This window comes from Salvelinus alpinus, chromosome 14, assembly GCF_045679555.1.
Source record: "Salvelinus alpinus chromosome 14, SLU_Salpinus.1, whole genome shotgun sequence".
NCBI lineage: Eukaryota > Metazoa > Chordata > Actinopteri > Salmoniformes > Salmonidae > Salvelinus > Salvelinus alpinus.
In genome coordinates, this window is record NC_092099.1 from 30,132,889 (window position 1) to 30,156,366 (window position 23,478).

The following is a 23,478-nucleotide window of genomic DNA, read 5'->3' on the forward strand; positions in this document are numbered from 1 at the left end:
ACCTGGTCAAGAACTACAGGAAACGTATGATCTCTGTAATTGCAAACTAAGGTTTCTGTACCAAATATTCAGTTCTGCTTTTCTGATGTATCAAATACTTATGTCATGCAATAAAATGCAAATTAATTAATTAAAAATCATACAATGTAATTTTCTGGATTTTTGTTTTAGATTCCTTCTCTCACAGTTGAAGTGTACCTATGATAAAAATTACAGACCTCTACATGCTTTGTAAGTAGGAAAACCTGCAAAATTGTCAGTGTATCAAATACTTGTTCTCCCCACTGTATGTGTGGTATTAAAACAGATTATGCTAATATGTAAAATCATGTAATTGCATGAAGATAGATGTTTAAACCCAGACAGCTTTTAGGTAAACACTTGGGACCTTCTCTTGTTGGGTTAAGCCACAGAAAAATAGTAGATAGCAGTTAAAGCTGAAATTTTTCCATGTCGGTAGGCCTACTGTCTGGGATGAAAGGGTAGGCCTAACTTTTGAAAGTACTAAGCTCAGATTCCTAATGAATTATTTGCAAACAGGGACAGTTTCATTGCAAACAAGACACATTGATTTAGCATTGAAGAAATATGATCAAATGAACACATAGGCCTATCTCTCTGTCCATTCTTAGCCTGTAGTTTCGGTAATTGGTGTGGTATTAAAAATACATTCTGCTAATGTAAAATTACGTAGAATTGCATGAAACATTTATAAAAGGCTATTTTTGCTGTGACTTGCAAATACAATGATAGATTCATGCATTGATTTTCCTATAAAGGAGATCTTTCCACCCCTACACTTGTCTGCGTTGGTCTATGAACCCACAACCTACTGGCCCGCAACCTTCTGTGCTATCAACATTTCTGTGTTGCCATGTAATGATTAAAGGAAGAAGAACAGTTTTTAAAACTGTCCAAGAAGTGAGGGTGAACAGTAAGAATGTTCTCTGCTATCCACTTCCGGGTTGGAGCGAGCGGTCGCATTCGCGCCTTGGTCCGCAGGTAGTATAACTTTTCATTACATTTCATTATAGTACAACGGTTTGATTTGTCTAATCTTAGCAATTTCTTCTTAGCTAGCTACATAGCCGTCTTTGTATCAAAGATAGTTGCGTAATTATCGTATTTCGTCGTCCTAACGCAGTCTACACTGCTATCTGCCCAGCAGCTAGCCAGCTAGCAAACGTCTACCGTCTACCGAATAGCAGCACTGTAGCAACTATTACACTCAACTGAACGACTTGATTAGTGTAGTGTTAGCTAGCTACATAGTTGTCTTTGCTGTCTTCGTATCCAAGATAATTGTGTAGTTTAGAGTGTGTAGTTTTAGAGTGATTATCTTAATTTACCGAGGTTAGCTAGCCAGCTATTTGTCGTCCTTAACGTAGGAGACACTGCTAGCTAGCCAACAGCTAGCCAACGTCTACCGAATAGAACTTCCGCACTCAACAACCCGGTCGCATTCCGCTTCGCTCCACAGGTAGTATCACATTTTCATTTCATTTCATTACAGTACAACGGTTTGATTTGTTTGATCGTAGCTAGCTACACAGCTAGCTACATAGCCGTCTTTGTATCAAAGATAATTGTGTAGTCTAGAGCGATTTTCTAGGTTAGCTAGCCAGCTACTGTCGTTCTTTTAACGCAACGTAACGTAATCAACACTGCTAGCTAGCCAGCTAGCCCCCGAATAGCAGCACTGTAGAAACTATTACACTCAACGGAACGACTTGATTAGTGTAGTGTCAACAACGCAGCCACTGCCAGCTAGCCTACAAAGTCAACAACGCAGCCACTGCCAGCTAGCCTACTTCAGCAGTACTGTATCATCTTAATCATTTTAGTCAATAAGATTCTTGCTACGTAAGCTTAACTTTCTGAACATTCGAGACGCGTAGTCCACTTGTCATTCCAATCTCCTTTGCATTAGCGTAGTCTCTTCTGTAGCCTGTCAACTATGTGTCTGTCTATCCCTGTTCTCTCCTCTCTGCACAGACCATACAAACGCTCCACACCGCGTGGCCGCGGCCACCCTAATCTGGTGGTCCCAGCGCGCACGACCCACGTGGAGTTCCAGGTCTCCGGTAGCCTCTGGAACTGCCGATCTGCGGCCAACAAGGCAGAGTTCATCTCAGCCTATGCCTCCCTCCAGTCCCTCGACTTCTTGGCACTGACGGAAACATGGATCACCACAGATAACACTGCTACTCCTACTGCTCTCTCTTCGTCCGCCCACGTGTTCTCGCACACCCCGAGAGCTTCTGGTCAGCGGGGTGGTGGCACCGGGATCCTCATCTCTCCCAAGTGGTCATTCTCTCTTTCTCCCCTTACCCATCTGTCTATCGCCTCCTTTGAATTCCATGCTGTCACAGTTACCAGCCCTTTCAAGCTTAACATCCTTATCATTTATCGCCCTCCAGGTTCCCTCGGAGAGTTCATCAATGAGCTTGATGCCTTGATAAGCTCCTTTCCTGAGGACGGCTCACCTCTCACAGTTCTGGGCGAATTTAACCTCCCCACGTCTACCTTTGACTCATTCCTCTCTGCCTCCTTCTTTCCACTCCTCTCCTCTTTTGACCTCACCCTCTCACCTTCCCCCCCTACTCACAAGGCAGGCAATACGCTCGACCTCATCTTTACTAGATGCTGTTCTTCCACTAACCTCATTGCAACTCCCCTCCAAGTCTCCGACCACTACCTTGTATCCTTTTCCCTCTCGCTCTCATCCAACACTTCCCACACTGCCCCTACTCGGATGGTATCGCGCCGTCCCAACCTTCGCTCTCTCTCCCCCGCTACCCTCTCCTCTTCCATCCTATCATCTCTTCCCTCTGCTCAAACCTTCTCCAACCTATCTCCTGATTCTGCCTCCTCAACCCTCCTCTCCTCCCTTTCTGCATCCTTTGACTCTCTATGTCCCCTATCCTCCAGGCCGGCTCGGTCCTCCCCTCCCGCTCCGTGGCTCGACGACTCATTGCGAGCTCACAGAACAGGGCTCCGGGCAACCGAGCGGAAATGGAGGAAAACTCGCCTCCCTGCGGACCTGGCATCCTTTCACTCCCTCCTCTCTACATTTTCCTCTTCTGTCTCTGCTGCTAAAGCCACTTTCTACCACTCTAAATTCCAAGCATCTGCCTCTAACCCTAGGAAGCTCTTTGCCACCTTCTCCTCCCTCCTGAATCCTCCTCCCCCTCCCCCCCCTCCTCCCTCTCTGCAGATGACTTCGTCAACCATTTTGAAAAGAAGGTCGACGACATCCGATCCTCGTTTGCTAAGTCAAACGACACCGCTGGTTCTGCTCACACTGCCCTACCCTGTGCTCTGACCTCTTTCTCCCCTCTCTCTCCAGATGAAATCTCGCGTCTTGTGACGGCCGGCCGCCCAACAACCTGCCCGCTTGACCCTATCCCTTCCTCTCTTCTCCAGACCATTTCCGGAGACCTTCTCCCTTACCTCACCTCGCTCATCAACTCATCCCTGACCGCTGGCTACGTCCCTTCCGTCTTCAAGAGAGCGAGAGTTGCACCCCTTCTGAAAAAACCTACACTCGATCCCTCCGATGTCAACAACTACAGACCAGTATCCCTTCTTTCTTTTCTCTCCAAAACTCTTGAACGTGCCGTCCTTGGCCAGCTCTCCCGCTATCTCTCTCAGAATGACCTTCTTGATCCAAATCAGTCAGGTTTCAAGACTAGTCATTCAACTGAGACTGCTCTTCTCTGTATCACGGAGGCGCTCCGCACTGCTAAAGCTAACTCTCTCTCCTCTGCTCTCATCCTTCTAGACCTATCGGCTGCCTTCGATACTGTGAACCATCAGATCCTCCTCTCCACCCTCTCCGAGTTGGGCATCTCCGGCGCGGCCCACGCTTGGATTGCGTCCTACCTGACAGGTCGCTCCTACCAGGTGGCGTGGCGAGAATCTGTCTCCTCACCACGTGCTCTCACCACTGGTGTCCCCCAGGGCTCTGTTCTAGGCCTTCTCCTATTCTCGCTATACACCAAGTCACTTGGCTCTGTCATAACCTCACATGGTCTCTCCTATCATTGCTATGCAGACGACACACAACTAATCTTCTCCTTTCCCCCTTCTGATGACCAGGTGGCGAATCGCATCTCTGCATGTCTGGCAGACATATCAGTGTGGATGACGGATCACCACCTCAAGCTGAACCTCGGCAAGACGGAGCTGCTCTTCCTCCCGGGGAAGGACTGCCCGTTCCATGATCTCGCCATCACGGTTGACAACTCCATTGTGTCCTCCTCCCAGAGCGCTAAGAACCTTGGCGTGATCCTGGACAACACCCTGTCGTTCTCAACTAACATCAAGGCGGTGGCCCGTTCCTGTAGGTTCATGCTCTACAACATCCGCAGAGTACGACCCTGCCTCACACAGGAAGCGGCGCAGGTCCTAATCCAGGCACTTGTCATCTCCCGTCTGGATTACTGCAACTCGCTGTTGGCTGGGCTCCCTGCCTGTGCCATTAAACCCCTACAACTCATCCAGAACGCCGCAGCCCGTCTGGTGTTCAACCTTCCCAAGTTCTCTCACGTCACCCCGCTCCTCCGCTCTCTCCACTGGCTTCCAGTTGAAGCTCGCATCCGCTACAAGACCATGGTGCTTGCCTACAGAGCTGTGAGGGGAACGGCACCTCAGTACCTCCAGGCTCTGATCAGGCCCTACACCCAAACAAGGGCACTGCGTTCATCCACCTCTGGCCTGCTCGCCTCCCTACCACTGAGGAAGTACAGTTCCCGCTCAGCCCAGTCAAAACTGTTCGCTGCTCTGGCCCCCCAATGGTGGAACAAACTCCCTCACGACACCAGGACAGCGGAGTCAATCACCACCTTCCGGAGACACCTGAAACCCCACCTCTTTAAGGAATACCTAGGATAGGATAAAGTAATCCTTCTCACCCCCCCCCCCCCCCCCCCCCTTAAAAGATTTAGATGCACTATTGTAAAGTGGCTGTTCCACTGGATGTCATAAGGTGAATGCACCAATTTGTAAGTCGCTCTGGATAAGAGCGTCTGCTAAATGACTTAAATGTAAATGTAAATGTATGTTTTAGTTGTTATTCTGGGTATAGGGGATGGTCACTTGTTTTTTCAAGCGTTATTGGAGGGTTTAGGTAAAATATATTTAATGAAGGGATGGCCAACCATTTTCATTTCAGAGAAGTCCGTTAATGTCCATGCAACCCTTATTATACATAACCTTCACTCCCTTAGTGTCACGATTGTCTAAGGTGGAAACAGTAGACCAAGGTGCAGCGTGGTGAGCGTACATACTTCTTTATTATAAGATGTCGCCAACAAAACAATAAACATCAAAACGAAAACGTGACGCCAACGTAGTGCTCACAGGCAACTATACATGGACAACTACCCACAAATACAGGTGGGAAAAAGGCTACCTAAGTATGGTTCTCAATCAGAGACAACGATAGACAGCTGCCTCTGATTGAGAACCACAACCGGCCAAACACCAAGAAATACAAATCATAGAAAAAGGAACATAGAATGCCCACCCAAATCACACCCTGACCAAACCAAAATAGAGACATAAAAAGCTCTCTACGGTCAGGGCGTGACACTTAGAGACAAATGTATCTACATTTATCTAACCAGAATCCTACTTGTATGTGCGTTGAAGAAAAACACATGTTGGTCATCTGGTTTACATAAAGTGTCCCAAAAAAGCCAAGAGAGGATATGCAGTATGTTTATGAAGGGAGCCACTAGTGCAGTATCTCATCAAAAGTGTGTTCTGGCTCCCATTCAAATACAAACAACAACGAGTCTAAACATGACTTACACAACTGCCACCACAGTGCAGTGAAGGTTATTTGCACACCACTGGGGATAATAACCCAATGACTTTCACTATTCAATGCAATTAAGTCTGAAAATAATTTACTTGCTTCCTCTACTATTTATGGTCAAAGTAATTATTTATTAGAGTAGGCTTTGCTATAATACACTTCTAACATGTACTTTTAGACGTCCTCTGTAAGTCTTTAACAGAGCCTATAACAGCGGAGAGAGTTGCATCAGATGAGTAATTTCCTCTCTGGAACATAGTTTTCTTCCATTGCGCATGAAGTTCAAGAGGTGTGTGGACGGTTGATATGATGGCATGGGCTATCATTTTACTACAGGGAAACCCCACCCGTATGGGCTGATGAAAATCTTCCTGCTGCAGACCTCTACGTTACATAAGCCAGCAGCACTGGGTGGACACCCACAGAACAGGGAAGGAAAATTTTTATTTTTTTATTTTTTAAATTTCACCTTTATTTAACCAGGTAGGCCAGTTGAGAACAAGTTCTCATTTACAACTGGACCTGGCCAAGATAGAGCCAAGCAGTGCGACACAAACAACACAGAGTTACACATGGGATAAACAAACGTACAGTCAATAACACAATAGAAAAGTCTATATACAGTGTGTGCAAATGTAGTAAGATTAGGGAGGTAAGGCAATAAATATGCCATAGTGGCGAAGAAATGACAATTTAGCAATTAAACACTGGAGTGATAGATGTGTAGAAGATGAATGTGCAAGTAGAGATACTGGGGTGCAAAGGAGCCAAAAAAATGTATAACAATATGGGGATGAGGTAGTTGGGTGGGCTATTTACAGAAGGGCTATGTACAGGTGCAATGATCGGTAAGCTGCTATGACATCTGATGCTTAAAGTTAGTGAGGGAGATATAAGTCTCCAGCTTCAGTAATTTTTGCAATTCGTTCCAGTCATTGGCAGCAGAGAACTGGAAGGAAAGCCGGCCAAAGGACGAGTTGGCTTTGGGGGTGACCAGTGAAATATACCTGCTGGAGTGCGTGCTACGGGTGGGTGCTGCTATAGTGACCAGTGAGCTGAGATAAGGTGGGGTTTTACCTAGCAACGACTTATAGATGACCTGGAGCCAGTGGGTTTGGCGACGAATATGAAGCGAGGGCCAGCCAGTGAGAGCATACAGGTTGCAGTGGTGGGTAGTATTTGGGGCTTTGGTGACAAAACGGATGGCACTGTGATAGACTGCATCCAATTTGCTGAGTAGAGTGTTGGAGGTTATTTTGTAAATGACATCGCCGAAGTCAAGAATCGGCAGGATAGTCCGTTTTATGAGGGTATGTTTGGCAGCATCAGTGAAGGATGCTTTGTTACGAAATAGGAAGCCGATTCTAGATTTAATTTTGGATTGGAGATGCTTAATGTGAGTCTGGAAGGAGAGTTTACAGTCTAACCAGACACCTAGGTATTTGTAGTTGTCCACATATTCTAAGTCAGAACTGTCCAGAGTAGTGATGCTAGACGGGCGGGCGGGTGCGGCCAGCAATCGGTTGAAGAGTTTGATGTTATTTTAATGGACAAAAAATGTGCTTTTATTTAAAAAACAAGGACATTTCTAAGTGACCCCAAACTTTTGAACAGTAGTGTATATATAAAAAGAATGGTTAGTACTGTTTTTGTGTCCTATATTGTCGGGTTGAGTCAAAGTTCAGTTCCTGCTCATTGATTAGAGTGGAATCTCCTGAGAAGCTCTCTGCCTATTAACCTCTCCCTTTACTCTTTCATTGATATTATATATTCATTGACCGTTGATATTCATTGACCGTTTACACCGCTGCCATAAAACACAGCTACACACACACACACACGACACAAGATGGATATGAGAGGACAGAGCCCAGTATCTGTTGTGTCCAATGTACCATGATGACTCCCTCCCTGTTTCAGTGTCCCTCAGTCCACAGGAACAGGGGATATAGGTGCTAATGCATATCATATCTGCAGTGAGTTCCCCCCACAAACATTACAGAGCACTCTAAGGCTTGATGAGAGGAGCTATATAAATGTAGTCCATTATTAGCCAGTTATAAATGTTGGATCTTGGATCTCTCCCTTTGGATCTCTCCCTTTGGCAGCCAGCTCGCCATGATAAGGTTGACCCAAAGCCTTCAGCTTTCCCGAACAAAAATACATCAGCAAAGTCAATATCAGCCTTTATACTGCCAACCAGCAGGAGGAAAATGAGTCTAAAAGTAGAGAAAATACCTTACAGGATATTTAATGGCTGAATTTGTATTTGTATTTATTAAGGATACCCAAGCAGCTACTCTTCCTGGGGTCCAGCAACATTAAAGCAGTTATATACAGTTTAATATATTACATGACATAACATTTCATAACACTTTACCCAATACATTTAGTGTGTTCCCTCAGGCCACTACTCCACTATCATATTTACAATACAACATCCGTGTGTGTGTAGAGTGCGTGTCTTATCATGTGTATGTGTGTCTGTGCCTGTGTGTGTGTGTCTCTTCACAGTCCCCGCTGTTCTATAAGGTGTATTTTTATCTGTTTTTAAAATCTGATTCTACTGCTTGCATCAGTTACCTGATGTGAAATAGAGTTCTATGTAGCCATGGCTCTATGTAGTACATTGAGCCTCCCATATTCTATTCTGGACTTGGAGATTGTGAAGAGACCTTTGGTGGCATGTCTTGTGGGGTATGCATGGGTGTGCGAGCTGTGTGCTAGTAGTTTAAAAAGATACCTCGGTGAATTCTGCATGTCAACACATCTTACAAAAACAAGTAATGATGAAGTCAATCTCTCCTCCACTTTGAGTCATGAGAGATTTACATGCATATTATTATTGTTAGCTCTCTGTGTACATTTAAGGGCCAGCCGTGCTGCCCTGTTCTGAGTCAATTGTAATTTTCATAAGTCCCTCTTTGTGGTACCTGACCACACAACTGAGCAATAGTCCAGGTGTGGCAAAACCAGAGCCTGTAGGACCTGCCTTGTTGATAGTGTGGTTAAAAAGGCAGAGCAGCTCTTTATTATGGACAGACTTCTCCCCTTCTTAGCTACTGTTGTATCAACATGTGTTGACCATGACAGTTTAAAATCCAGGGTTACCCCATGTATTTTAGACACCGCAACTTGCTCAATTTCCACATTATTTATTACAAGATTTAGTTGAGCGTTATGGTTTAGTGAATGATTTTTCCCAAATACAATGGTTTTAGTTTTGGAAATATTTAGGACTAACTTATTCCTTACCACCCACTTTGAAACTAACTGCATCTCTTTGTTAAGTGTAGCAGCAACTTTCTACTGCCGTAGGAGCTGATGTGTATAGTGTTGTGTCATCAGCATACATAGACACACTGGCTTTACTCAAGGCCAGCGGCATGTCATTAGTAAATATTGAAAAAGGTAAAGGGCCTAGACAGCTGGCCTGGGGAATTCCTGATTCTACCCAGATTATGTTCTCTTTATCCACAATATAGCAGGGGGTGTAAAGCCATAATACATAAGGTTTTCCATCAGCAGACTATCATCGATAATGTCAAAAGCCTCACTGAAGTCTAACAAAACAGCTCTCACAATCTTTTTATCATCAATTTCTCTCAGCCAAGCAATAATTTGTGTAAGTGCTGTGCTTGTTGAATGTCCTTCCCTATAAGCGTGCTGAAAGTCTGTTGTCAATTTGTTTACAGTAAAATAGCATTGTATCTGGTCAAACACAATTTTTTCCAAAGTTTACTTAGGGTTGGTAACAGGCTGATTGGTCGGCTATTTGAGCCAGTAAACTGGGCTTTACTATTCTTGGGTAGTGGAATTACTTTTGCTTCCCTCCAGGCCTCAGGGCACACACTTTCTAGTAGGCAAATATATGAATATATGAATGAATATATGGCAAATTAAAACACTGGGGCAGATACACAGCAGGGCCTGAGTCATAATACAAGCATTGTTTGTCGAGCGCTCCCTTACGTCTCACTGAGCCTCTCCTGAGGTTCTTCAGCCATAACACCAATACTCTTGCTTCCGTCTATTCTCTGGATCATTTGAAAAAGGGAGCCATTGTCAGTAAGTATGTGTGTGTGTGTTTAGGGGTTGGAATAACTTGCGGAGGACCTCCCTACTTTAACAGGCAATTTCCTCTGATAACAGCAGTCATGCAGTGGTGTCCATGGTGATGATTCCACCAGAGAGTATAACAGTGTGAACTGTACAGTACTTCACCTCTACAGGGTGCAGGCAGAGATAAGCGTTTTCCCTCCACACACGCACGCACGCACGCACGCACGAACGTGCAGAATCAATAGACCATTTGTTTTGGTATTGCCCTCAGGTAGCCTGTTTCGGGTCTCTGAAAAAGCATAACATTCATAAAAATGTACCCTAGAAATAGCATTGTTGGGAGATCTGGAGATCTTAGTAAAAGTAAAAGTATTTATCTTCAAATCGCAATCTGTGGATTCCATTAGATTCGATAGATTCAAATTGTATGTTAAAAATTCCATTAGATTCGATAGATTCAAATTGTATGTTAAAAATCACAGCATAGTTGAAAGATATATGGTGTGTAGAAATCTGAAGAGGGTGGCCAGCAGAGATAGGTGGTATGGGCTGAGGAAAGCTGAGGGTTGGGATGTGGAATTGTAGACAAGTGGGAGTGGAGTTGCTGGGCGGGGGGTAGAATGACAGTCAAAGATTAAGTAAAAACAATCTTGGAGGGCTGGTGGCCTGGCGGTTGGGAGCTTGGGCCGGTGGCGGATAGGTCGCTGGTTCGGGTTCCCGTAATTGACGTTGAGGGAGATCTGTCGACGTGCCCTTGAGCAGGTCGTTGACCCCGGTTGCTTCTGTGGTTCACTCTGGATGGGAGTCTGTTAGATGACTGAATGTATTGTAAATGTTGAGTGGCATCATTGCCAGTAGAGTTGTATGTTTTAATATTCCCCCCCAAAAATAAAAAAATAAAAAGATAGAAATAAAATAAAAAATCTACAACAAAAAATAATATATATATATAGTGTGTGTGTTTCATGACCAGTACATGTGGATACTGTACAACAGTCCTTGGCCCACTGTGTTAGAAGAGCAGGCCCAGGGAGGTCTCATAGCGTGTTTGAGGGGGTTTGGACAGTCAGCTGCAGGAGTTACAACCCTTCTTCCCAAACCAGAGACAGCTGCTGTTGCACCCTGGGGTAGAGGGCCACAGATGTGGAGTTCCCTGGGGACAGGAATTACAAACATACTGTTTATAAAGGAATATACAGCTCATAAATGCTTGTGTTATAATTACACTTAACCCAACTGTGTGTGAGAGGGTGGCCCACCATGAAGATCATTGAGACAGACTTGTGTGTATGAGTGGTTAGGATCCATTGAGATTGGTAGTGTGTGTATATGATGTGAATGTGTGTGATGAGAGCTGTATGGTGTGATTGTATGGACGTCTTAGTGTATGTAGTTTGTAGCTGTGTTCACTGCCCTCTGCTTTCTCTCATCCCTAGAGAGTCACAGTGGACAAATCCTGCCTGGAGACTATTACAGTCCATCTCAGGAACAGGAAGACAGACTGTCATGGCAAGTTAAGAGAGAGTGTGTGTATGTGTGTGGTGTGGGGGTGTTGTGTGTGTGTGTGTGTGTGTGTGTGTGTGTGTGTGTGTGTGTGTGTGTGTGTGTGTGTGTGTGTGTGTGTGTGTGTGTGTGTGTGTGTGTGTGTGTGTGTGAGTGCATTCATGCGTGCTTGTGTGCGTACGTGCCTGTTTGCCTGTGTGTCTGCGTGCGTGCACTCACACAAAGGGAGATTTACAAAACGTGATGATTGCCTATGCTGTCTATGACAACAGTAAGCTTGGTTTGGACATTAATCAGTGGTAACAGTTAGTTACAGTTCTACACCGGTGGGTGATGCAATAGTTTATCTGACATGGACAGAGTACAGTGACCATTCAGAGTATCCTCTCCATTGAGGCTGTTATGAATTGTCACCTTGTTAAAGCATCTATAGCTCACCACAGTGGGACTACAACAGCTGGTTGAGCCACTTAATGGGGCTGGGAATCCATCCTCCCACTCCATCATGTGATACTAATAATATTTTGGCACTTCTATTCAAAATAAAAAGAGAGATATTTTCTCAACAAAGGAGGTTCAATTTGCACCCAGTGGGTATCCTGTATGCTTTTTCCACACAGCTGAGCTATGTTGGTTAATATCATTATTACTCTCAGCACTACCAGCACTGAAGCCTCTGAGGGGGTGCCCTAACAGCAGATCAAACCCACATCGTTTTGACTTGAACCTGCAGAAAGAAAGGCCAGGCATGCTTTGAAGAGTTTGCAGTGGAAGACAGTTGAGCAAGACAGTGCTTCACAGGGCTGTGGACGTGTACAAGCACTGTGTGTGTGTGTGTGTGTGTGTGTGTGTGTGTGTGTGTGTGTGTGTGTGTGTGTGTGTGTGTGTGTGTGTGTGTGTGTGTGTGTGTGTGTGTGTGTGTGTGTGTGTGTGTGTGTGTGTGTGTGTGTGTGTGTGTGTGTGTGTGTGTGTGTGTGTGCATGCCCACATGAGTGAGACAAATAGATTAGAGATGAGAGATCAGAGATTGAAAAATATGGCAAATTGAAGGAGAAACTGAGACATATTCACAAAATCCTTGGGTGTGAAAGACGGGGAGTCTGTGAGTCTTTCCCCAGTCGGTTGACCTTTAAGTATTATATATCAGACTTGGATTTTCTCTCTTTTCATAACCAACCCTTCAGTACCCAGAGCTCCTGCTGTGAATGTAAAATTAAGACTGCCCTGCTGTGCTATTCAGCAGATACTTCTAATTAGTGGGAAAATCCCAAAGGGTAATTCAGTTGTATTAACATTCTACCAAGAAAGGGGGTTATAAAAAAGAACAATAATCCATTAAGGCTTGAAATTTACATTTTTTTCACCAATAATTTAACTAACGCATTCACAAATACAAGGTTCAAAAGATTACCCTAGTAAAGTCTGTATAAAGCTTAGCTCACCCTAACTCACCCTTCAATGTAGAATTTTCTGAGCCGGAAAAGTGATGAATTAACTTGACTGATGTAGGCTGAATGAACCAGCTGCTCTTATTCACAGTAAATACAGGCTATATTCAGCAATAATTTGGCAATGTATCATTTGGGATTAGCACTAAAGCCTTTTTCATTCATACCCTCCCCTTCCGCCTGTTTGAATGAAACATTCCAGTGCTTAAAGAGAGTAGATCCATTTCTCCCCGGAGGGGGCTTAAACAGACAATTACATGCTGGGCCACAGCGGCCCTCTGAAGTGGTGGGTTACGGTCAGGACAGTTTAAAATGCTGATGCTCTGGTCAATTTGGGAAAAATGCTCAGACGTACTGTGACATGACCCGGTCATGATTTAGGGTCCTTGCGATGACCGCTGACTAAATAATCCTTTAGAGGCACATTGGGAGATATATTGGCACAAACACAGACTAAATCTTACATGTAGACTGAAAACTTAGGAGACAATAGCTTATAGGTCAAATGGCTCAAATTCTACTACTTAGTCCAAAGTGAAACTCATATTGACATCCTAAGGAAGAAAAGAGAATAGGAATATAAGCAATTATGTTCTTCCCTCTCTCTGCCTTCATCTCTTATTTTTAGCTGTCTGTCTCCCTTCCTCTACTCCCAGTAGCCTCTACAGGATGTAGTGACACCCCTCATGGGCACCGCCCTGCGCATACTCCCCATCCTCAAGGATATCTCATCAAGAGCTCGCCTAACAAACTTCTGCCTAACGAGACAACCTGATAACAAGGGCTTCCCTAACAAGTGTCTCATTAATGAAGGAAATTGCCAGGACTGTCCTCATCAGACCGTGCATGCAGGAAAACAAACATAAGACAATCAGGACAATCAGGCTTGGGACGTGACTTCCCCCATCTCCCCACCAGTCTCTTCCCCCTCCGGACCCCCGACCGGAGTTACACAAAGCGGAGGATGGGAGAGCCCAGGAGGACACACGCTCCTCTCTCCTCCTGACCTTCTGAAGACCTACAGTAGATCTCAGGCTGTTTGCTCAGGAGGCTAGAGTCAACCGCAGCCGGAAACCAGGAGGAACACACCGACCTGATTGAACAGTAAGGAGGAGGATTGTCTACTGTATTATCATTTAAATCAACCACCATCCAGGAAGTACAATAAAGAGCCCTATTGCTGTTCCTCTATGGAGAATGGTATAGGTCATAGGTCAGATAAACCCCACCCTGTCCTGTCCATGCTGGACATATCCATGTTATATCACATAAACCAAACTCATCTTGAGAAACACTTATTGTAGTGTTAGAAGAGCCTGAACACCTTCACTGTTATTACTGGCATTACTTGGAAGACAACACATTGATCAAATACACGTACAATACAATCAAACTATTCCCAATCAAATACAAATCTTATTCTTGTTCTACTCTAATATCCTGGGAGGTCTGATCAGTCTGTCTCCAGTGTGACTGCCTCTGTTGTTTCAGGCTTCACATTTGGAGAGAGTTTGGCATTGATATGCCAGCTGAGTTGAATTAATAGCCAGTAAACAATGTGCTTTAGACGTGTGTAAAATGAGTTCAAACCCGTCTGACACACATGCTGCTGTTTAGCCCTTCATTTGCCACCTGTAGCATGTAAACATTTTATATTTTAAGTAGAAATTGTGAACAATATTGCCTTTTAAAAGCCTGTTAATTAAATGAAGTGTCCTTTAATATAGACCACCCTGATAATTCAATAAAGACTTGCTAAAGAGTCAAAATGTCCCTCCGTCAACCCTGTGTCACTTCTAGGAAGATTCTACCCCATGTAACCCCAACATTTCTCCAACTTTTCACCATTATTATAAAGCTCTAGTTGTTTTGTTGCTTTGACAAAGTCATTTCTGAAGATGATTATTTATTTAATGTGATGAGTGTTTAATGTTCATCTGTACATCATTTTAAGCTCAACCCTGTTAACTCACGTTTGAATATGTTGAAACTATTATTTTTTAAATATTTTTTTCTAAATAAACTTTTAACAACTAATAGTTGGTTTTACTCTTTTGGCCATTTGCTGATGTTTTGTGGTAGAAAACTGGGCACGTGAAGCATAACACGTCAACCTTGTTACCCATAGATAGTCAGGCTAGAAAAGTTTGAACAATTTCACTTTATTTTAAGTTTGCATTCAATTTCCCCTTGTTGAACACAACAGGCTTTCATTCCCCCTGTCACAAGGGGATTTGTGGCTGATTTAAGATTAAATCCTCAACCCTGTTATGGTCAACCCTGTTATGGTCAACTTTGTTACTTTATTTTGCACATAACAGGGACTTGCTATAATCCTTTTTTTTCTTGAGGTGGAAAAAGGTGTTTTTTATTAAGTTGAACATATACTCTTATGACAGCTTGTTGAAATTGAAACCAAACATAGATTTTTTTGGACAAAGTTACACTTCTCAAAAGGCACCAAATTGGTGGAACGACCGTACTACCGCCACCTCAAGGTTGGTCTGAAATAACTACTGAGACCTCATAGGAGGAACTTCTGAGTTGAAACCATATTAATGCATTGGTGAAAAACATCCATCCAAACTCTGATCTTGAAAAATAAGTATCAAGGCATATTGCTTAATATTGTGGACTTAAAGGGGTGGATTTCTCAATTGTAAAGCTCAATACTTTCAAAGAGCCAGAATAACCAGACTAATAAAAAAATAACATGGATTAGACTCCTACTTCTATTGATGCCAGTGAACTTTTCATTGCCCTATGCATGCAGTCGACAGGGAGTTTCCTCACATTGTGGTTGGATTTGAACCAGCTAGGCCATGCCATGCCATGCCATTCCATGACATCGTTAGTAGAGTGAGATATATCTTGGCAGAGTAACCTAACTATAACCAGTTTGTGGCAGAGAAGGAGAGCAGCATGGCTGGATAGAAGGCTGGAAACTGAAGTGAAGGAAAACATATCACAGTCCTCTCCCTGGGGAAAACAAACTAATGAAACAGGGACTTTTATGAGGACAACCAGTGACCAGTACCCCTGATGTTGACTAAGATGGGTCTTCAGTACTGCTTATGAGGTAGTAAAATATGTTTCCAGTAAAGGTAAGAAATGTGGAGGCGTATGAGTAACAGTAATATGTTTCACACACCTGTAAGACTGTGGCTGGGGATCTGAGACTGGGACTAGGGCTGTAAGACTGTGGCTGGGGATCTGAGACTGGGACTAGGGCTGTAAGACTGTTGTTGGGCCTCTGAGACTGTGACTAGGGCTGTAAGACTGTGGCTGGGGATCTGAGACTGGGACTAGGGCTGTAAGACTGTGGCTGGGGATCTGAGACTGGGACTAGGGCTGTAAGACTGTTGTTGGGCCTCTGAGACTGTGACTAGGGCTGTAAGACTGTGGCTGGGGATCTGAGACTGGGACTAGGGCTGTAAGACTGTGGCTGGGGATCTGAGACTGGGACTAGGGCTGTAAGACTGTGGCTGGGGATCTGAGACTGGGACTAGGGCTGTAAGACTGTGGCTGGGGATCTGAGACTGGGACTAGGGCTATAAGACTGTGGCTGGGGATCTGAGACTGGGACTAGGGCTGTAAGACTGTGGCTGGGGATCTGAGACTGGGACTAGGGCTGTAAGACTGTGGCTGGGGATCTGAGACTGGGACTAGGGCTGTAAGACTGTTGTTGGGGATCTGAGACTGGGACTAGGGCTGTAAGACTGTGGCTGGGGATCTGAGACTGGGACTAGGGCTGTAAGACTGTTGTTGGGGATCTGAGACTGGGACTAGGGCTGTAAGACTGTGGCTGGGGATCTGAGACTGGGACTAGGGCTGTAAGACTGTGGCTGGGGATCTGAGACTGGGACTAGGGCTGTAAGACTGTGACTGGGGATCTGAGACTGGGACTAGGGCTGTAAGACTGTGGCTGGGGATCTGAGACTGGGACTAGGGCTGTAAGACTGTGGCTGGGGATCTGAGACTGGGACTAGGGCTGTAAGACTGTGACTGGGGATCTGAGACTGGGACTAGGGCTGTAAGACTGTGGCTGGGGATCTGAGACTGGGACTAGGGCTGTAAGACTGTTGTTGGGGATCTGAGACTGGGACTAGGGCTGTAAGACTGTGGCTGGGGATCTGAGACTGTGACTAGTGCTGTAAGACTGTTGTTGGGGATCTGAGACTGGGACTAGGGCTGTAAGACTGTTGTTGGGGATCTGAGACTGGGACTAGGGCTGTAAGACTGTGGCTGGGGATCTGAGACTGTGACTAGGGCTGTAAGACTGTTGTTGGGGATCTGAGACTGTGACTAGGGCTGTAAGACTGTGGCTGGGGATCTGAGACTGGGACTAGGGCTGTAAGACTGTGGCTGGGGATCTGAGACTGTGACTAGGGCTGTAAGACTGTGGCTGGGGATCTGAGACTGGGACTAGGGCTGTAAGACTGTGGCTGGGGATCTGAGACTGTGACTAGGGCTGTAAGACTGTGGCTGGGGATCTGAGACTGGGACTAGGGCTGTAAGACTGTGGCTGGGGATCTGAGACTGGGACTAGGCCTGTAAGACTGTGGCTGGGGATCTGAGACTGGGACTAGGGCTGTAAGACTGTGGCTGGGGATCTGAGACTGGGACTAGGGCTGTAAGACTGTGGCTGGGGATCTGAGACTGGGACTAGGGCTGTAAGACTGTGGCTGGGGATCTGAGACTGGGACTAGGGCTGTAAGACTGTTGTTGGGCCTCTGAGCCTAGGACTGGGGCTGTAAGACTGTGGCTGGGGATCTGAGACTGGGACTAGGGCTGTAAGACTGTTGCTGGGGATCTGAGACTGGGACTAGGGCTGTAAGACTGTTGCTGGGGATCTGAGACTGGGACTAGGGCTGTAAGACTGTGGCTGGGGATCTGAGACTGGGACTAGGGCTGTAAGACTGTGGCTGGGGATCTGAGACTGTGACTAGGGCTGTAAGACTGTGGCTGGGGATCTGAGACTGTGACTAGGGCTGTAAGACTGTGGCTGGGGATCTGAGACTGGGACTAGGGCTGTAAGACTGTGGTTGGGGATCTGAGACTGTGACTAGGGCTGTAAGACTGTGGCTGGGGATCTGAGACTGGGACTAGGGCTGTAAGACTGTGGCTGGGGATCTGAGACTGTGACTAGGGCTGTAAGACTGTGGCTGGGGATCTGAGACTGGGACTAGGCCTGTAAGACTGTGGCTGGGGATCTGAGACTGGGACTAGGGCTGTAAGACTGTGGTTGGGGATCTGAGACTGGGACTAGGGCTGTAAGACTGTGGCTGGGGATCTGAGACTGGGACTAGGGCTGTAAGACTGTGGCTGGGGATCTGAGACTGGGACTAGGGCTGTAAGACTGTGGCTGGGGATCTGAGACTGGGACTAGGGCTGTAAGACTGTGGCTGGGGATCTGAGACTGGGACTAGGGCTGTAAGACTGTGGCTGGGGATCTGAGACTGGGACTAGGGCTGTAAGACTGTTGTTGGGCCTCTGAGCCTAGGACTGGCGCTGTAAGACTGTGGCTGGGGATCTGAGACTGGGACTAGGGCTGTAAGACTGTTGCTGGGGATCTGAGACTGGGACTAGGGCTGTAAGACTGTTGCTGGGGATCTGAGACTGGGACTAGGGCTGTAAGACTGTGGCTGGGGATCTGAGACTGGGACTAGGGCTGTAAGACTGTGGCTGGGGATCTGAGACTGGGACTAGGGCTGTAAGACTGTGGCTGGGGATCTGAGACTGTGACTAGGGCTGTAAGACTGTGGCTGGGGATCTGAGACTGTGACTAGGGCTGTAAGACTGTGGCTGGGGATCTGAGACTGTGACTAGGGCTGTAAGACTGTGGCTGGGGATCTGAGACTGTGACTAGGGCTGTAAGACTGTGGCTGGGGATCTGAGACTGTGACTAGGGCTGTAAGACTGTGGCTGGGGATCTGAGACTGTGACTAGGGCTGTAAGACTGTGGCTGGGGATCTGAGACTGTGACTAGGGCTGTAAGACTGTTGTTGGGGATCTGAGACTGGGACTAGGGCTGTAAGACTGTTGTTGGGCCTCTGAGCCTAGGACTGGGGCTGTAAGACTGTGGCTGGGGATCTGAGACTGGGACTAGGGCTGTAAGACTGTTGCTGGGGATCTGAGACTGGGACTAGGGCTGTAAGACTGTGGCTGGGGATCTGAGACTGGGACTAGGGCTGTAAGACTGTGGCTGGGGATCTGAGACTGGGACTAGGGCTGTACGACTGTGGCTGGGGATCTGAGACTGGGACTAGGGCTGTAAGACTGTGGCTGGGGATCTGAGACTGTGACTAGGGCTGTAAGACTGTGGCTGGGGATCTGAGACTGTGACTAGGGCTGTAAGACTGTGGCTGGGGATCTGAGACTGTGACTAGGGCTGTAAGACTGTGGCTGGGGATCTGAGACTATGACTAGGGCTGTAAGACTGTGGCTGGGGATCTGAGACTGTGACTAGGGCTGTAAGACTGTGGCTGGGGATCTGAGACTGTGACTAGGGCTGTAAGACTGTGGCTGGGGATCTGAGACTGTGACTAGGGCTGTAAGACTGTTGTTGGGCCTCTGAGCCTAGGACTGGGGCTGTGAGGCTGGGGCTGTGAGTCTGGGTCTGTGAGGCTGGGGTCTGTGAGGCTGGGGTCTGTGAGGCTGGGGTCTGTGAGGCTGGGGTCTGTGAGGCTGGGACTGGGGCTGTGAGGCTGGGACTGGGGCTGTGAGGCTGGAGCTGTGAGTCTGGGGTCTGTGAGTCTGGGGTCTGTGAGGCTGGGGTCTGTGAGGCTGGGGTCTGTGAGGCTGGGACTGGGGCTGTGAGGCTGGAGCTGTGAGGCTGGAGCTGTGAGGCTGGGACTGGGGCTGTGAGGCTGGGGTCTGTGAGGCTGGGATCTGTGAGGCTGGGGTCTGTGAGGCTGGGGTCTGTGAAGTTGGGGCTGTGAGGCTGGAGCTGTGAGGCTGGAGCTGTGAGGCTGGGGTCTGTGAGGCTGGGGTCTGTGAAGTTGGGGCTGTAAGGCTGGGACTGGGGCTGTGAGGCTGGAGCTGTGAGGCTGGGGCTGTGAGGCTGGAGCTGTGAGGCTGGGGCTGTGAGGCTGGGGCTGGAGGTGTGAGTCTTTGGCTGGGGATGGGGGGCTGTGAGGCTGTGGCTAGGGCTGGGGCTGTGAGGATGGGGCTGTGAGGCTGGGGTTGGAGCTGTGAGTCTTTGGCTGGGACTGTGAGGCTGGGGTTGGAGCTGTGAGTCTTTGGCTGGTGCTGTGAAGCTGAGGCTGTGAGGCTGTGTCAGGAGTGTCATCTGTGTTGTGAAATTAAGTCTGATGAAGGCCATCGCTAGAGCGATCTCACATCGAACACTTCGCTTCTTCTTATTCTGAGAGAGAGAGAGAGAAAGAGAGAGAGAGAGAGAGATTATGAAGTGTAAAGTGCTGATTTACTGACTCAGGGAACTCTCCAGTGAGTGTTAGCTGACAAAAACATACCAAGCCTGAAATTCTAGAATAATTATTCCTAAAATATGCATCCCAAATGGCACCCAATTCCCTAGTGCACTACTTTTGACCAGAGCCTTATCAAAAGTAGGTTAGGGGACGTAGCCCTAAAGCAGGTGGACAGATGTGAATTAAAGAAAATCAGCAGAACTACCAGCAAGTGTTTCACAGTTTTCAACAGAGAGGGAGGGGGGGAGAAAAACATTATTTCTCTAAATACAAAATTGTTCCTAAGGTTCAGAGATAATGATGTGCTTAGCATGGCCCTCTGTTTTATTTAAACTGCAGATAATCAGTTAGGACTTCAAAACGAAATAAATGAGTTATTGTAACTTTTGCAATTCTTCATATGGCATCCCAGTAAACACACACTTACTCACGTAGCCCTTTCCTGCAGTCAAATGACTTAATGGCCTCATGGGTGGAACATTATTCATATTTTTCATAATTTCATAATTAATAAACATGATTATTTTTTAAACGTAAAAAATCTGGTGTTTCTATGTCAAAAAGTTTTGTTATATTTCAGTCTTCTGTATATAAAGTGTAATATTGGGATGCAAACTCAAAATTGAATACATTTCAACTCTATATCTAATATGGTAAAGGTGTCTTCTTTTTTTAAGCCCATAACCATGTGTGTGAGGTGTATACTTTTGTTTCAAAGTAAATTTTTTAAGAATACCAAAAAACACTCTGTGTGACCCTGATTTAGCCCACTGCAGTAAAATGTTAAACCCTTTTGCTCTTTGGGGAGCATAGGTCATTCACATAATTCCTAAACACAACCACTACACAATGGTATCTCAATTTTGACTCCAAGTTGTGACCATATGTCGCCCTGTTACAACTACAGGTTATGTTACTTTCTCGATTCGTCGTCCTGATGCTTTTGTTGTAAATACATGTAAATATGGCGCCTTAAAAAAGCCTTTAACCTGGGTATTTCACTGTGAATCTTCTCTGCCTTCTCACTAAAAAAACACCACCGCCGAGAGCACCATTTCATAATGTCACCTCATGGAAAGTCAAGAATATTAACCCTCTTAACCTCAGAGAAACAACCTGTATTATATAGAGCAGACAGGTAGATTTGTATCCATACAACCCACCCTGGACTCTTTACAAATAGTCTTTACTGTACCCCTGTAGTAGGACACTACTTCATCACCTCTAAAGCTCTTAAGAGGGCGTCTGAGAGAATGATGTTTAGATGGAGTCATGAGGAAAGACAGACATGTAAAACAAACACAGTGTAAATGTATAGTGGCCCCAACCTTGCTCAGTGTGTGTGTGTGTGTGTGTGTGTGTGTGTGTGTGTGTGTGTCAATGGAGAGGCTGTCATATCCTAAAGCTTTACAGCTCTCTTAGAGGCTCTTACTCAAGGCTCCCATTCACCATGACAACCACTTACTCTAACTCAAGTCAATGTGAGAATAACATATTACCTTTCTTGTCCCCCGGTGCATACCATGCTACCACAGCCCACCATCAACTCCACAGCGGTAACGCAACCCGCAGCCCAAACACATAAATGTCGGATTGGTGTTTACTCTCATCGGCATGTGTCCCACTGGACACATACTGGTTGAAACGTTATTTCCACTTAATTTAAATAAGTTACTTTGAACCAACTTGGAATAGACTTTGAATAGACTATGTGCCCAGTGGGATGTGACTGAGCCTGAAGTGGGCCAGAGCCACAGAAAACATTGCTGGAACTACTAAGGATACATTTTTCACATTCTTATAAATCATAATAACTTGGAGATTGGACTACGGATGAACTCTCTTCAAAACTTTTAAACCTTTTACCACAGCAGGGCACAGAGTCACAATGCTTTAGACAACAGTGTGTGTGGGCACGCATACGCATGTGTGTGTGTGTGTGTGAGAATGAAAGAGAGAGAGGCAGTAGCCTATAGAGGTGGTATTGGTCCCCCCCACAGTCCCCACAGTCCTTTATGTGACCATTGGCCTTGGTCTTGTCTGGCTCTGTCTCCTGTTCTCAGGGGACAGCTCGAGCACACACTGCTGAGATGGTCCCCCACATTCTCGGGAATGGGGCCAACCAACACAGCTCATCTCTACCTTTCAACTTCAGTCAAATCTACTAAGTCTTACAGCCAACTAGGGAACGATATGAGCTCTGTGGGCAATATGAATTAATATTTCACCATGGAAAAATATGTGAACACTGATTTGATAGGTAACTTCAGTATGAGTTGTCCGCCATCCAGTGGCAACTTTTGGAAAAGCAACGTTCGATGCTTTTGTACTTTTATTTTGAAAACAGCGTTAAACGCGGAAGTAGCAAACTAACACGTTCGAGTACTTCATGAACTGCTTTCTTGCACAGCCAGGTGAGAGCAGGGCAGATAGCACCCGCACGTCGTACAGCGCAAAGATGCTGGAACTAGTTAAATTGCCTAGTTAAATAAGAAAATAAATATATATTTCTAATACTGCGCAAAAAAATAGGCCCATCCATCCCAGTGACCTAACTAGCATGCATTGGCACTGAATGTGTTCGAATGATGGAGTGCGGGGCTGACTTCCTGCACCTCGTCGTTATGGACGGGTGAGCAAAGCCACATCAGGATGCTTCATAGGCTACAACGCTAGCTAGGGAGTGCATTGATTTCCCGCTAGTCCTAGCAAGCTAGCATAGCCTCAGTTTCTTTAGCAATCATGTCAAGCAGTTTAGCTAGCTGTAACACTGAATGCATGCATATTTTAGCAAAGCCAGTCCAGGTTGCATAACATTCTGCAACTCTGTTTACAACATCCTCAATTTTTCTTTAGTTACTTATATTTTGTTAGCTTAAGTTTTATTCAACACTAATATAGCACTGATTTGCATTTCAACTTATCTTATTGCCTGCCTTGCATCACCACCAAAGTGACTGGATTAGATTAAATCACATGAGGCTAATGATTGTATGTTGTTTCCCTGAAGTCATTTTGTACCCAACATCATGTTCGGTCATCCCATGGTGGAGTGCCTGAGGAACTGTGTGAGGCCAGACCCTTTTTGGTGAGTAACACAACCGCGCACTCTGATATGGTTACGCTATCGCCTTGTAATAGGACAACAAAACATTGAGGAGTCCCTATTATCACAGACACTGGTGCCCCCATGCTATTTCGGTCTACA